Below are 17,257 nucleotides of genomic sequence, written 5' to 3' on the forward strand. Positions count from 1 at the left end.
GTAAAAGCTTTACTACTTTATAGTAGCCCTACGGTTCATTGAGAATGTAGAGCTTTGCTTCGGAGGAAAACATCGCCGACAGAAACGTAAAGTCGCACAACTACGTGCGTGCTGGCAGAAGCCTGTCGTCTGCTATAACAACAACAAAAAATACAGATCTGCTGAAAGAGTATTTGACTTGCGCCGTAGCAAAATGTTCTTTAAAATAAGTTGGTAGTTTTATTTTTATACTATTCTGCCTAATAATATGCATTCACTGTTTAATTGAACTCTTCGATGGTTTTGTTTTCTCTCTTTTTTAAAGAAAAGAAAAATGTAAGTCAAATCCATCCACAGCCAAAGCCAATATGCTATCTTTCTTTGTGTTGTCACGCTCGGCGTCTCGTTACGTCCACTGGAACTTCAAGGCAAAAGCATTAATTTCGTGTGCGAAAGCGCCGTCCATCGTTTGTGCAATGTGTAAAGCTTGCGCGCAATTCTCGTGGTTCTTGGAGCTTCGGTCAAGTACGAGCTGTTCAAGGAATCGGCGGAAGACTCCGCATGTGATGGCCGACTCCCGTGGCTGCCTACTGCACCGCTGCATGAAAGAAGCTAAAGGTAAGTGGCACAGGATATTTTGCAAAGTATGCAACTTAGTGCAATGCTGTGTTACGGCATACGGACGAAACGTTGTAAAGACTCAGCCTTACGCACCTCTATGGGTGACCGACATTGTGCGCGTTACCGATTCGCCTTGACGACGCTCGTTTGAGCAGAGCCATGGCGCATTGGCACGGTCGTACGGAAGCAAATATGTAACAACCGAGAGAATATGCATGTGTATGATGATCGATTTTTGTTATGTGTATTGTAGTGAGCGGCACTTGCGTTGCATCGTTGTTAAAATCTGCAACGCGATTTACAGTTTGTCAACATCGTGTTCACGTTCGTGTGCGATATAACTTGCAACTTGGCTTATTTCTGCTTGCCTAGCGTCGAAGTGGTGGTAATAAGCAGAAATTCATGAAATGTTTATTATGCAATTTAACTGTGGCTTGAGTTAGTTAAACGTAGTTTTTGATGAAACAGTAACCTGGACCCGTGCCTCGAGTGTAGAGACGTTCGTGCTGTCTGTGTGTATGCGTGTGCATCACCTTTGCTTGTTAGTAATATTGTACCAATGAGCATCCACGTTTCACATCGTACAGTCATGAAAACTGGCATGCAGACTTCATATTCTGCCAGAGTGTTGCTGTTTACACATGAATGTACTGTCAGCATGCAATTGTATACATTAAGCTACCAGTGGTATAATTAGCATAGTCCTGTGTGCTTGCTGATGAAAGGATGTATACTGACGAGGCAGAAGATTCTCTGATAAGGCTAGTTAGCTCATCAGGCGTGTGTTTTAGCGCAAATGGGACATGAAAAGAAATAGGACACGTAATGACAGGACCAGCGCTGTTACAAGTCTCCCTTCTCTCCGTATCTTATTTGGACTACAGCATCTGTGTTTGTATAGCTATAGCAGCTGGCTTTTGTGTTATGCTATTCTTGTGTATGTAATGCTACAGTACTAATCAAAATAGATGGTGAATATAAAACATGCTCTTCGACAGAACAAACTGCTACACTGAACACTTAAAGGGGTGGTGCCACCAAATTTTCAGGCTATAAAAAGCCTGCTGCTGTAGGCTTCCTCTGTATGCAAGGACACCCTGCACGAAGTGTTGGACACAGCAAATGTTTATAATATATTTTAATTTGCTTCCAAAGTGTGCCCAAGTTCTTGAAATCGAGGCCCAATGCTAGTGCATCTGACGCAGACGTCACTGTGTAGGAAGTGTAACGAAAGATTTCGTGACGTGTAATTAGCGGTGACCCACAGCACTGCTGCACCGACAAAGCCAAGAGAGTGCCGGCTACGAACCTACACTCACTCATTTTTCTCAGCGTGTTGCCGAACTAGCCAAGCTTGCTGGTATTTTGCAAAGTGCTTCACATCATCACGCGAACCAGTGACAATACAGAATGTTAGTTTGTTCGCACGCTTTGCATTAGCATACCGGGTTACCGTAGCCGTAAACGTGCGAGGCTAAATAAGTAGGGCCACCTGGCAGCAGGAAGATAAACCAGGCAAGCACCGAATCCGCCTTTTCAATTTTCCTGTGCTGCCCTCAGCCGTTTGGTAGGGGCCGGGACAACCGGTATCGCCAGAAGAAAAGCCTCCGAGATGAAGAGACGTTTCGTAACTATTCCGCTGGGGGAAGGGTGCACGCACCGTGGCATCGCGAGAGAGGCGGCTTGTTGTTGCAAAAACCTAGTGTGTTCTACTTCTCTGCCGGAGTAAGTTCTCGGCAACGGTGTAGTACTGAATGCGTTGCCTTTTGAAAAAATTTTTCACCGTGGTCACTCAGCGAAGACAAAGAAACGCGCCTATAATTGTGGTTGCACAAAAAGTCACAAGATGTCGATACCGTTGTCCAGTAACCTGGTATTCCACAAACACCTCTGCATATTCTGGAATGCCGTACACTAATGTTCTCTATGAGAAAATTTTAGCAAGTGTTGAAGGCGTCCGGACAGTTGCTTGCGTGTGTTACAGTTTTGTGGGCCCAGGTGTTCAAACTTCCTACACAGTGACATCAGTGTTTAACTCGGCCCCCAGAAACCCAAAGTCATTCGCATAAATAAGGCGGCATTACATTATTTATCAGGAATATATTGATTTTGGAGCATGCATCATGTTTCATGGAGCACTAAGAAACGTTTGCCACAAGGAATGTGCAAGCCGCAAATTTTATGGCACCACCCCTTTAACAAAAGCCCGCTGCATGCTCAGTTGCCACTTGCTTGAGCATTTTTTAAACATATTCCCATTCCTCACCACACTGACACGTCTCATTAAGGGCAACGTCACCATGGTTTGAGTTCTTTTTTGAAAAAATATCAAGCTGCATATAGGATGCTTCTGTGTCTAATATCGGTGTCACACGTGCACTTTTGATCGTGATCAAGGTCGATCCAGATCAGATTTCTTGATCGCGATCAAAAATCATCGCTGCTACACGGACCAAACTAATCTGGATAGAGTTTGGTACAGACAATTCCAATCGCGATCTGAGCCAGATCTCGATGCGCAGATCGTGATGGTCTTGATCTTGATCGGGCCTGATCGCGATTAGACATGACCGTGTAGCAGCGCCTGATCCTGATCGAGCCTAATTCGTATCGCCCCTGATCGCAGTCAAAATTGCTCGTGTGACACCAGTATTACATGTATATCATAACATTAATGACTACCAACAGACAACCAAGGCAAGGAAAGCATTGGGGATGTTATTTGTAGTAATTATGATATAAATGTGAAGAAATTAAAGTGGATGAATGGACAACTTGCCACCATCAGGGACTGAATGAACCTGCAATGTTGAAGTAATGTGTCCGATCCTTTACCAAATAAGGTACGACAATGGTCGTCCTCCCGTACACTTTATTGGGTATATCTGTGTATTTAAACCTGAGAGTGTTAGCCAATGCCGCTCGTAGCCATGGCGGCGAATGTGGAACATCCTTTTTTTTTTTCTTGCTGGTATCACATATCACATGGCACATGATCTTAATTTCTTGACATTTATATCATAATTACTACAAATGATGTCTCCTATATCTTCCTTGGCATGATTGTCTGTTGGTTGTCTCTATGTTGTGTCTAACGAAGAAAATGATCCCTTAAATTCGCTTTGTTTTTTTAAAGGTATATATATAACTCAGAAATATCAGGTAAACTATACTCCCATCTCACAAGTTGGTCGCACTGCTGTGGAGACTGCTTAGCCAATAGGAAAAGTTAAAATCTCTCATAATGTATTCATCCGTGCTGTGCTGGCTGCTTTGCATCTCCATTTTGTCTAAAGGCACTTGTTTGGCAAGTAAAGCCAGCATATGGCAGCACAGGAAAAAACAAAGCATTGCGGCATCGCTTGAAGCGGGTGCCTTCTGAGTCAAATTTTTCAACTCGTCATTGTGCACTGTTGCCCATAATGTCTAAAGTGATGCTTTTTATTTGATTTATATTTGTGTCCTGGCACTTCAACAGCAATGTGTTTGCGAATATTTTGCATTGTTTCAAAGATACACTCTCAAATTCTTAGCAGGTGTGAGCGAACAAGCACCTGATCTCAATAATAAAAACAAAACTTACCTTATGCTTTGTCCTCAGCATGAGATGACACAAAGTGATAGCTGATTGCGTAGTTTATTTTTTGATGTCAAGATAGTGGGCAAGTAGCAATCATGAGATCGGATCAAAGCAGGTGGTCACATCTGATGGATGCGGCCACGTCGCTTTATAATCACAATCACCAGCAGTTACCTCTTTAATAATTAGTCCTAGGACGTACGTGCAAAGTGGGATTAGTGTGTCACATATCGCTCTGACGTAGCATGTGCCAAACAAATGCGAACGTCTCGACCTTGCCAATTCTAAGGCAGTTGTATGTAGAGCTATGTTTTGCTTCATAAGCATGTGGCTTGCTTACACCTCATAGCTTCCACATTGCTGCAACGAGCTTGTGAGATGAAGTATAGTTGTCGATAGTGAAAAACGAGGAAAAATAATTGAACTGCTTATATTACAACAACGAAATCCATTCAGGATGAATCAGTCCTCAAGAAAGTAGTTCATGGGGAGATGGAAGCTTGAGGAGGTGGAAAATGCTTGAACGCGGGGTGTCACTGGAGCCAACGTTTCAAGAAGTGGTCTCGTCTTCTTCAAGGTAGTTGCTATCATGAAGAAGACAAGACCACGTGTTGAAACATTGGCTCCAGCAACACCCTGAAGGATTTTTCATCTCCTAAAGAAGGTGTGATATTTGGGAAAAATTCACAGAAAAGATCAGCAGGAGGAGCTGTTGCCACTTTAATGTGAAAGAGATTTCATGCTTCCGATAGGTGGGTAGACATTGTCTAGTGGCTACGACATTACGCACAGTGTATAATCGTGTGGGAAGGTGCTTTCTCTACGTGTTGTCGTGAGATGTGTTTTCAAACAAAGCAACTGTTTATTGTCACTTTGTCACCTATTGATAAAGATCGCTTAAAATAGGTGCAGTGCAGGAATCGGTACAAGCCTCTTACTTTTGAGTGACTGATTAACCTTTTCAACAGATGAATGTTCATTTCAAATAAAATAATGAAAGCTCTAAAAGTTTTATTCATAATACAGCTGGTGTGTTTTAACAATATACCGTGATACTGTTAAATGCTATCGATGTGCTCGAGTAATGCGTAATGTGACAAAAATAATAGTATTTGACCTCAGAGACTGCATATGCACATTTACACAACTTCAAATGTGTGTGGCTTTGAGAGCATGGTAAAAGTTTCTGGACAAGCTTTTGTTTCACTCCTAGTGAGCGTTCTGGCAGTGCTCGCTATGTGGGAAGTTATGTTGTCACGGCATAATTGGACGTTTCATTGTCAGCCGACTCACCTCGCTTAAGCCCTGCATCCCGTTCATCTTAAGCTGTGTGGCTCAGTTCCTTTTTAATATGCTGTTTTTCTGTGAGGGGGGGAGAGGGAGACGCACGCTTCTGTCACACAATGTGACTTGAAGATTAGCTTTTGATTGTTAGAAGACATATTTCACATTCTGAAAAAACCAGCAGAATGTGCCACTGTCAGTGTTGCCTCTTCTTGTGGGACAAGTTGTGTATTGGAGAATCGGTCATTCTGCTGTTACATGGAGGGGTGGTTGTAGCAAGTGGCACTTAATACATTTTGTTAACTTCAGACTGAGTTATCTGTGAAATGATACTTTCATACAGAAAGTATTACATAGGCCAGAGTGCACATGCCTTGGTGGCAAGTAGAAGCACAAAAACAAAACCAAATGGCTGTTCAGCATGAAACTAAGGTCACTCTATACATTTGGCTTGAGCTCTATGATGTGGCACATTCTGGATTTTACAGTGGCACAGCTCATATACACCTGATTGTGTTGAGTGGTATACTGACTGTAATATAAAAAGATGGGACAAAGGGTTATGTATTAAAAGAGCACTGACACAAAATTTTGAAGCTGATATAACTTGTATGATAGATTTGTGTTGACACACACACGCACATCATCTACAAAATATCGATAATTAATATAGCCTAGAACATATTTAGAATAAATTTTAAAGTGTGTGCCATGCAACTGGGCGCAAAATGGAGCTTTGTGAAATCACTTTGGTGTGTATGTAAACCAACAGCCATCTACATCACGAGTTTGTGCAGGCTGCCATGACCCTTATGTGCGCTCTAACCAGCAGTTGTCAACGCGGTGCTGACGTGCAGTCACAATCTGCGGCATGCATTGTGAGTGCGTTGCTGTTTTGTGCGTTCATGTGGCCAGCTGTGTTTACAAACCACGCTAGACCCCACCTCTCTCAGCACTCTCTGAAACCGAAATTGCGACTAGGTGCTATAAATATGTGTCCAAATGATTCATCGTTGTGTGCTCTAGCAAACAAGATTTCCAGTCGTGATTAGCGTGTCATTAGCTGATTATTTCAACAGGAAAAAGCGAGATGTAAAATTTTTGTGTCAGTACTTTTTTAATAAGATAATTTTTTATGAATACTTGTTGCTGGAATAACTGCTACATGCTTTCTTGAATACACAAAATTCATAACTACCATAGAAGGAGATGAGACTTGTCTCATTGTTGGCTCATCTCCCTTCTATTGTTGTTGTGCATCTTGTGTATTACAGAGGTAATTTTGACATATCTTTCAATTTAGTTGCGCAGTTGCAGTTCGTGTTAAGCTTTTTCATTGAGGAAGCTTTCCAGGGCATACAGTTAATGTTGCTTCCCTGTGCAGTTAGAGTTGTGGCTGTGCTGAAATGACCTTAGTACTTTTCTCATATACGGTAGAGAGTAATCATGCATCGTCAAGGTCATGTGCAACATTGGGCGGATCGGGGTAGTTCAGAAAAAATAAAATAAAGGTTGTAATTGCAGAGCCTTACCTATTAAGACATTTTATGAGTGGAAAGCAGCGCTTATAAGATGGAGCAAGAAAGGAGATCACAGCTTTGATTAACAACCAGATGTGTTGATTCTTCCAGTCTGCATTTATATACTGCACCACTAACGCAAGGAAACAAAAAAAGAAGTGAAGGCTCAGCCTGTGCAGAGGCATCAATCAATAGGACAGCAATTCTATTTCCTTCGGAAGCAGGGAAATCAAGGGTAGGCTTACACATGCCTTGCCACTATTGTGGATATAAGTTTCTGAAATGAGACGCACTCATCTTATCGTATCAAGAATAGCGGCAAGGCATGTGTAAGCCTCCCTTCGATTTGCCGACTTCTGAAGGACATGGAATTGCCATCCCATTGATCACTTTATTTCCTCTGCGCAGGCTGAGTCTGTTTTTTTTTTTCTGTTTCACTGCGTTACTGGTGCAGTATATATGTGCTGACTGGAAGAATAAAACACATTTGGTTATTGGACAGTGCCATTGGGGGGGTCTGTGTCCTTTCTTGTCCCGTCTTTTTAGCACTGTTTTCCACTTGTAAATATGAACCAACCAGCCAAAATGAGTACCCTACCTTTAAAAAAGGATGCCTGGGTTGGCCTATTGAAAATCGGTTTTTTGCTTCTACAGAAATTCCAATGTAAGATTTTGCAGTTTTAAAGACCTTATGTGCGGCCTTGTGCAGATTGACCTTGGCCGAGGAATTTTAATGGAAAACCAGAAGTGGCAGTGGCTTCCAGAAGAAACCGAGGGCTCCCTTGCTTTCTCAGAGAGAAAGAGCAAAGGCACTGTGGCGCATCGAAAACCTGCACAACTAGAGCATCCCTGGTTCACCATGCTGCTCTTTCATCAAAGAGGAAGGTCATCATCCTCAGAGAAGCTTCATGCACTGAAGCGTGAGTCTCTGAATCATATTTTTGTTCTGTTACAGGCAGAAAACACTGAGATTCAGCCAGGATGTCTAGAATGAGTAAGGGTGACAAGTGTGGAGATTTTCTTGCCGGGCAGTGTCGCATTTTGCACCAGTGCCGTTAGTGGCCGTGAGAGGTGCCGCTGTTTAGAGTTGCAGATAGCCACAGCTGCCGTTGCAGATTACCGTGGCCTTGTCCGAGACCTCAGTAAATGTGCTAGTGTGCTCAGTCATTGCTTTGTGCACTGCCAGAGCATTTGACACCACTTGTTTTTTATCCGCATCATTCCGATGTTGCCACAGCAGCTGTTTAATGTGGCCCATCACCCCTGTGTAGATGCTCTCCCAGTCTGCACACGGGTTCTTGTAAGCAACATCAGGAAAGTCTTCTTTCGGCAGCTTGTCCTTTCCACTTATGAGTGCATGCCTCAGTTGGTTCACAGAAATGTCAGCAACCTCAGCGTCATAGTTACACAGCACGCATGATGAGGTCTCACTTATCCTGTACACGTGAGGTATGGAAGCACGTTTCTTCTGTTGGGCACTGGCAGGCTGGGAGGTTTTGGACAAACTGTTTACCACATCTTTTAGGAACGCAGGAGTGTAACTGTTTGTCGGAAAGTCCCTTTCGCTTTTCTACATATAGGAAGTCAGGTCTTCAGGTTTCGTGCAAATACAACATAACGATCCAAGACGACAACTACTGACCTTGGCAAGCGTCAGAATGACGCTTGCCAAGGTCAGTAGTTGTCGTCTTGGCTGGTACATTGGCTGGTACTTGAACATTTGGCAAGCGTCAGAATGACGCTTGCCAAATGTTGAAGTAGCAGCCAATGTATGTACTCTTTCTGTAGACGTAGAAGGAAAGTGCTCCATTGTTCCTTTTTGCCAACACATCCCAAAAAGGCAGTTTCTAGTCAGCCTCCACCTATCCTGCGACCTCAATTAGATCTTTATAGTTTAGTTGTGTGATGAAGCTTCTAAAGCAGCCAAGCTTAATCACTCAGAAAAAATAGTCTACATAATACACCATAATACTTGGTGTTGTGCTGAAAAGCGAGGGCAGGCGGGCTTTTCCAGCCGCTGCATCATCAGATTCACAGTGGTCACTGAGACAGGCACCCATTGGTGTGTCGCGTACTTGCCTGTAGTGGGCTTTTTCAAAACTTAAGTAGGTGTTACCCAGGCAAAAAACTGAGGTGCCTCCTCAAGTCGGGGGCATCAGTTGCAGACCTTTCTTGTTGGGCCAACCAGTGCCAAGAGCAGCAGCATGCACCCCAGTGGTCGTATTAGTCCGAATGTAAGTGAACAGAACTGTACACTTCCATTCCCATTGACATGGTTGTTGACAAGCAAGTCCACTGCTCTTCAATAGTTGCCTCTCTCTCTTGGTTCCTGCTGTGTATCTGACAATGCAGAGGCTCCAAAATAACTCTCACTTTTGGTCCAATGCCAAGAGTTTTTGTGTGCTACATGGAGGATTTTTTTTGCGTGATTAAGTGTTTTGCTTAGGAGCTTTCACCATGCATCAAAACAACCAAGCAGATTCCATTCAGTTCACGGGGGTGATAGGGCAGACCACATGCCAGCTTTTTGGATGTGTTTCTAGAAAGGGACTTGGCACATTCTTTCAACGTTTACAAAAAGAGTACGCATACTGACTGTCTGGACTTCATGTCCCTACATCCTGACACTCGTCAAAGAAAAGTACTTGCCTTTCCATTGGACTACTCACATTTGCACGAAATCTGAAGACTAGACTTCCAACATGCAGGCAGGACCTTTTGATGAAGGTTACCCTCCCGAGTTCATGAATGGTCTGGGACACCGTTTGCCCATTTCCAGCCTCCCCGTTTTTGACATGGGAGTTGCGCTCCCTTTCCTCGAGTGCAAGTTATCACAGGTGCTGTGTAAATATAACATTGGGGTTGCTGAAATTCCCATGTGCAAACTGTGGCACGCACTCGTAAAAGAAAAGGACTAGCTGCCAAAATACTTCTCTGGCATTTTGTACATCTCCTGAGCGGACTAGGTAGGAGACCGTGTCTACCTTGAAGAGATAGCCAACTTTAACCGCAGTTGCGCCAACATAAGAACGATGCAGATAAGAAAAAAGTGACATTAAAAGCACTGTCAGAGCACACAGCAACGACTAAGTACGAAGTAGTCGAGGTGAACTCTAGCGTAATGACAGAAACTGGAAGTCACACCTGTATCTGCAATTCCTTGAGGGTAATTCCATGAGAGATCGTACATGCATGTCCGATCGATATTTTTGTTTTGTCAGGTTTTTTTTTATGTCTTGCGTGGGTACATTCTGTGTCCATGCAACTGAAATTTCTAAACTCTCCCAGCGGGGCAAAAAAAATGTGGCGGCATGCAATACTTACCGCAATATTTTCCAACTTACGAACAAAGCAAATGAGGACATACGATATTGAAACCGTGTTTTGACTGACTTAAGTGCTCTTAGATAAAAAAAATTGTAAAAATTGAGACCAGAGTTTTCTTTTTCTGAAATGAGCTTTTTTTTATATAAAATCTTGCTTCTTCAACTACTTTTTTCTTCTTTTGCATGGCCTGTAGAAAACAGGTCTTTTGCAAAAATGTTGCAAAGGCTTTGTTTTATATTCGACACTTTTTTGGCGTTTCTCTGTGAAATAGCAAACGCATCAAGGCACATCAAAGTTTGCAAACTTTTTTTACTTGGGCCGTGTTTGCCATTTTTTCACATTTTTTCTCTGTTGAAGACAGCATAAGGAAAGCATGGATGTAATTCAGAGTGACACGTATTGAAACCAGCAGCAAAAATTTTTTACACGTTTATAACTCACGAAATTCGGCTGCGAAATCTGAAAATATTGTGGTAAGCAAAAAGGGACACCTGTGCCGTCACCTTCAAATATTTTTTTGCCGTGCTGGGAGCGTTTTTTGAAATAAAATTTTCGGTCCCATGCGCTTTGAATGTGCCCACACAGCACAAAAAGAAACAGACAAAATAAAAATATCTCCTGTACATGCACGTTCGAGCTCTCGTGGAATCACCCTTGAGATATGTTAATGACAACAGACAATAATGCCAAGGAAAGTATAGGGTCTCATAGCGAGGATCTCGTTCTGGCAGACTTGATGCCTTCAGGTAGTATGCGAGGGATTATTGGTCAGCTGCCAGCTCGTAAAAAGATCACGTGTGACGTGATGCCAACAGGCAGGAAAAGAGTGTTCCACACTCGCCGTCATGGCTGCGATCGGCGCTGACTAACACTCCCAGGTTTAAATTCACATATATACTTCAAAAAGTGGATGAAGGGATGACCGCCGCCGTAGCTCAGTGGTAGAGCATCGGACGCGTTATTCGAAGGTCCCTGCCGGCGGCAAATTTTCTTTTCGTCCACTTTACTTTCTTCACATTTATATTCTAATTACTGCAAATAACACCCCTAATACTTTCCTTGACATTATTGTCTGTTAGTTGTCATTAATATTGTGTCTAACAAAGAAAGAACGAGCCCTTAAAAGTCACCTTTCTTTGAGATATGTGTGGTTTTGGCGGTGCCCTTTCTGCCAGTGCTCTCAAAGGCAGAGTGTAACATTGAGTGAGTTGGTACAAAGCTTAGTGAAATATTTGTGGCGCAACTGAGAATAAGGAAGAAATGTGAGCAAAGACAGGATAGGGCTCTGGACTTTCAACTATTTTATTTTCCGCACATCACCCAAATATATGCATAATTTTTCAGAAATGCGCACACAGACAGGGCACATGACATGTAAACTATTGCACAGTGCTATGAAAAAGTAAGCATGCACTCTTGTACAGAAAGATCGAAGGAACACTGATGCATCCATCCTCTTCTGTATGTGATACGCGTCAAGCACTTCACTTGCTAAGGTTTCCTTGCTTTTTCCTATCACATGCATTTCTCCAAACAGTGGTGTGCAGCAACACAAAGCACAATGGAAGGCAGGTGTGAACCCACACCATTGTTAATCGATAATACATGGTCCCTTAGGTGATTATTAATGTAGCGGCCGGTGTAGCCTATGTACACTTGCCACAGCTCAACGGCATTTCGTAAACGACACCCACCATGCAACGCAGAACTGGCCTGGTGGGCTTCTTTTTGCACAAAAGCTTGACTTTTTGTGAAAAGATAAGGGCACATAGCTTCGACAGCTTGTTGGGTGCCGAGAAAGCAACTGGAACATCATGCCTGTATGCAATTTTTGTTGGAATTGTGGGCAATCTTGTGCACGTAAAGGAGAACCAGTGCTCTCTTTCTGCACGGCCTCGGGCTGCCTGTTTCATCTTTTCAACTTCTGTAGCAAAGATTCGAACACACTGGTCAAGACCACCGAAGGAAGCCGGCGCTACCAGCCTTGAAATCTGTAACTGGGAACTGTTGTCCATAGTGTGCTCGCACGACTTCAATAACGCTGACCGGAGACACAGTTTCGCATAGCTCTTTTCATAGTTTTTGAGTGAGCATATTCATAAGGCAGAAGGTCCTTATGGGCACAGGAGCTATACATTAGCACGAATGTATAGCATTTAGTAACAGGTTCATGTCTAAAAACTGCAAATGATTGCTGACCAGTTCTGTGTTGCAGGGTGGGTGTTGTTTATGAAATTTCATTGAGCGTTGGCAAGTCATATATTGGCCGAATCGGCTGCTGCATTAATGATTGCCTGAGGGAGCATGTATTGTCGATTAAGAATGGTATGGGTTCACACGTGCCATTCCATTATGCTTCATGTGGCTGTGCACTGCTGTTTGGAGAAACGCATGGGTAGAAAGCAGAGAAACATTGACATCTGAAGAGCTTGAAGTGTATCACGTACAGAAGGAGATGGATGCATCATTGTTCCTTCAGTCTTTTTGTACAAGAGTGAATGCTTATTTTTTATAGCACTGTGCTATAGCTTTTTTTGATAGTGCTGTGTGATAGTCTGCATGCGCTGCGCCCTGCCTGCGTGCATATTTCTGAAAATATGCATATTTTGATGATGTGCGGAAAATAAAACAGTTGGAAGCGTTCCCTTGGACTTACTAAGGTTTCCTGGCATGGTTTCTATGTGCTGTGATTCTAACTAAAGACTATTCAGGGTGATTCCACAAGAGGTCGAACATGCATGTCTGGTCGATATTTTTGTTTGTTTTGTCTGGGTTTTTTTATGTTATGTGGGCACTTTCAAAGTGCAAGGAACCAAAAAGTTTATTTCCAAGAAACACTCCCAGCGCGACAAAAAAGTACCTGAAGATGGCGGCGCAGGCGTCCTGTTTTTGCTCATCGCAATATTTCCAGACTTCATGGCCGAATTTAGCGCAAACTATAAATGTGTTGAAATATTTTTCTGCAGGTTTTAATACGCATTGCTGTGAATTACATTCATGCTTTCTTTATGCTGTGCTCAAAAAGGAAAAAATGGCAAACACAGCCCGAATGAAAAAAGTTTGCTAAGTTTGATGTGCCTAGGCGCGTTTCCTCTTTCATGCAGAAACTTCAAAACAGTGCCAAATATGGAAAAAAGCCTTTGCAACATTTCTGCGAAATATCATTTTGCTACAGGCAGTACAAAAGAATAAAAAATAATTAAAGAAGCGAGTTTTTTCTAAAAAGCTCATTTTCAAATAATAAAATTAAAAAAAAACTCCCGTCTCAATTTTGACAAATTTTTTATCGAAGAGCGCTTATGTCAGTCAAAGCACGGTTTCAATATCATATGTCCTCATTTGCTTTGTTCACGAGAGAAATGACCCTTGCTGTGTCACTTCAGTGCCATTGATGGTTGTTATCAGCTTGCATTGTGCGTAAATCAACAGTTTTAATTATTTTGCTGCAGAAAAACTTCACTCTGGTGGCCTGTCTTCAAAAAAAATGTATTCTTAGATTTTATTTATCGAGCGTGTGCGAAGGTGGGCTGCTTCCGCTCTCTAAAGGGCTAATGCGTACGCAGTTTGCAGCCTACAACCTCAACTTATCCCGCCATTATTCGCTAATCAAGAGCACGTGAGACAACGCGAGCACATGATTTAGGTGACTTTGCCATAGCTTGCCTTGCACACCAAACAAAGCATCTGTATGTAGCGACTGGCCAGCGTGCTGTCATGGAGGTGCTTTCTCACTGCCTGCTTCTTTCCCTTCCATTACATGCATTGAACGCTCTAACCATCTTCCCCATTCGACACACACTATGCCTAAATAACATTTGCAAAAAGTTATCTTAGCGATTTCCGAACCGTTTATTTCGCTTCCTGCTATCACATGTTTTTGGCGTCACAAACAACGTCTTCCTGTATCATCTCGACCTTTACCTCAGCGTTTCATCTGCCAGAAAACGTGCAGTGCGGCATCATTAAGCCATAAGTGGCCAAATCTGCCCAATTTATGATGTTTTGTCGGCATTTGCTTAAGTGCTTTCGCACATCGAAAACAGCAGAGGTCACTGGTGGCGCCAGATGGACATTATTCTTAATTTCAACAAGTGTGGCGCACACATTGATTATCACCGTACAAAGCCTTTAGACGTCCTTGGGTCATAGAACACGCGTGAAAGCATGAGCAGTTCTGGAAACTCATTCATGACAGCAGCGCAAAAGTGAAGGAATGTGTGCGACGCTGTTCAGTATAAATGTTTTGGCTTGGTCTAGCTGTTCACTACACTAGATGCGCGCCACCCCTGGGTATTCTGTGCCGATTATTTATGCACTCACAAAAAGATTGCTGAGAAAAACATTTTCGCTGCGTGAGTTTTTTTTTTGTTGCTATTTTTGTTGCCTACCTGCGGAAGCTACTGCCACAGGCCGAGAATATTCGCGACATCTACTAGGTCTGCTACCATTGCTTTATGAGTCTTAAGGAAAACCTGTCTACATTTTTGAGAACCGCGATGAGGTAGACCAGGCATTTTTTCCTTGCAATGTCTTTCCGACTAACTTTCCCGTTGGTAATACGTTTCAGTTTTTGTACTCAGTGCGAAAATTTCTGCTCACACAGCATTCGCTTCTGGCCTATTTCAGATGCTTTCCACCAGAGGAGCAGGTGGGAAACGAGTTCTTCCAAGGGAGCGTCTACCGATACCTGGCGGGCAAGCTGAAAGTCATCAGAAGGCCGAATGAATAAATCGTTGGTGGTTCATCTGCATGTACAACCATCAACTGTTGTGTGCACCTTTTTGCAGATCCATATTACTTAGTCACAATCTGTGCCAGTAACACATATCAGTAACTGGCTTTTTGATTGAGGCTTCTTTTATGATGTCTGAAAGTAAGGCATTCTGCATCCAATTAATTACTTCATAAACATGGTTTCATCTGGTTCTACAGACTATATTTCAAGAGAACATGCAACAACACCGAACAAAATTACAATTCAAACGTGTCAAAATATGTATCACGAACTTTATTGTGGTAATTAATTAGCTGAGCAGGTCTATAGCCATGAATCAAGGCACATTGTCGGCGACTCTACTACCAATATCCACACTACTGTGCTGCGTGTATATACCTACATTTCAGTTATATTAGGATATCCATCGATTTTTCTGCGCGATGCAGGACCAAATATTTCAGTGCCGCATCTCCGTATGATACGGATGATCAATATCCGTATCTTACGGATTTCCGTATGATACAGATATCCGTGGTCCTTCCCTATTGAAAAAATCCATATGTACGGAGTCCGCAGATACGGACTTATTGGAATATGGAATGCCATATCACCGTATCATACGGATATCCGTATCTTACGGATTTCCGTATCTTACGGATTTCCGTATGATACGGTGATATGGCATTCCATATTCCAATAAGTCCGTATCTGCGGACTCCGTACATATGGAATTTTTCAATAGGGACGTGTTTGCACATAGTGCTTTCTACGGCGAACAATATTTGGCCGCCGGCCAAATTTTACGCGACCGGCTGGAAACTGCTCCCAAACGACTACTTGGTATATGTATAGAGTGCATAGAACCGCGGCGTGCTCGGAACGAGCTTCGAAAATTGAAGTCAGAACAGGGTCAAGCCACTTGTGGCACTGCGATCTTTAGCCTTCGATTTGTTTACGTTTAGTAGTTGCGCGCAGCTCTACAAAAGTGGTGTAGAGGCACCATGTTCGATTCCCACTTAAAAGACCCGGGATCGAGTTGCAGCGTTACAGGGAGTTGTTTTATATTTACTGTCACTTCTTTTCTTTTTCTTTTTGTTTCTTAAAACTACCTTGAGTTGCTACGTATGGCTGTGAAGGTAACGTGAAATGTAAAGTAAAACACCAGGAATTTGACACTCAGCGTAATTATTTGCAGCGCCACCACGCGAGATTCAATAAAAACGTCAATAAAAGCACGGCCTCTGAGATTTTTCGAATAGGAAACTCAACATGCCTGTGCTCATTACGCTGCTCTTGGTTACAGGCCGCTGGACCTCACCAAAAGAGAAACAGAATAGTTGACAGCGAGAAACAGCGACGGTTTGCATAATGTAAAAGCAGAGACAGATCGTAGTGCGCCACCTTCAGTGATGGAATTACTTTTAACGATGATAGTCTTTCTTGGGGAACTTAAACGCAGAAATTTTGGTCTGTCTTTCTGTCTGTCTTTCTGTTTGTCGGCACGTCACCCGATTCAGCCACCCGGCAAAAGTTGAACCACTTGCTTACCGCCCACCCATCTTGAACTGGTACGGCTGTTCATACTTGTGAACGTTGTCGATCAAAAAGTAAATATTACGCATATCTGAGGCGCAACATTATTAGGTAAGTATTGGGTGGTGTGTTCCTTTAATAGAAAATACATAGATACGCAATTTTAAAGACCCCCTTTTCTTAAAGGGGTCATGAACCACTTTTTTAGGTATTGATCTAATGACCTCAGTATCGGAGTTTACTGCCTCCCGAATCGATTGCCGCAAAAATTTCTCGAATCTGTCAAGAATGAGCGGAGTTACGGGGGTTTGGCGCACGCTCTCAGCGCCTTCTCTTTTTTCTCGTGCCGACGAGCGCACTGGAAGCTAGACAGGGAGGGATGGCACGGGGGAAAGAAGTTATGTCAGCGCGCGTCATGAAACGCGATCGCTCTCCCGCTGTGATTCGCGTGCGCAAGTGTGGCTACCGTGTAAATTTAGCAGACTGAGGAGTGCGGCACGAGCAAGTGGCGGCACCCCGTGGAAAGAAGCGCATCTCATCCGGCTATCGGTCAATAGGCATGCTATATCTCTTGCGACGTAAACTGGCAGATCCGCGACGTCAACGTGCAGACGCCCCGCCCACCGACGAGAGTGACAACCGGCCTTTGTTTGAAAAGAGGGCGCCTGAGGAAACGGCAACTTCGCGCTCCGCTGT

The 17,257-nt window shown here is 43.2% G+C and overlaps 1 long non-coding RNA gene across 2 annotated transcripts; it reads left to right on the forward strand.

The window, feature by feature from the left end:
- The first annotated feature begins 297 nt into the window (after positions 1 to 297).
- On the forward strand, positions 298 to 15,167 carry LOC119376314 (uncharacterized). Of its 2 annotated transcripts, XR_007414579.1 has the most exons (4): positions 298 to 597; positions 6,262 to 6,342; positions 7,694 to 7,904; positions 14,938 to 15,167. It is a non-coding gene; the product is annotated as an uncharacterized LOC119376314 (long non-coding RNA). The 2 variants fall into 2 exon arrangements; XR_005180550.2 differs by lacking the exon at positions 6,262 to 6,342 and having other exon boundaries at positions 320 to 597; positions 14,938 to 15,116.
- Positions 15,168 to 17,257: the final 2,090 nt, after the last annotated feature.

This window comes from Rhipicephalus sanguineus, unplaced genomic scaffold (genome assembly GCF_013339695.2).
Source record: "Rhipicephalus sanguineus isolate Rsan-2018 unplaced genomic scaffold, BIME_Rsan_1.4 Seq1170, whole genome shotgun sequence".
Classification (NCBI taxonomy): Eukaryota; Metazoa; Arthropoda; class Arachnida; order Ixodida; family Ixodidae; genus Rhipicephalus; species Rhipicephalus sanguineus.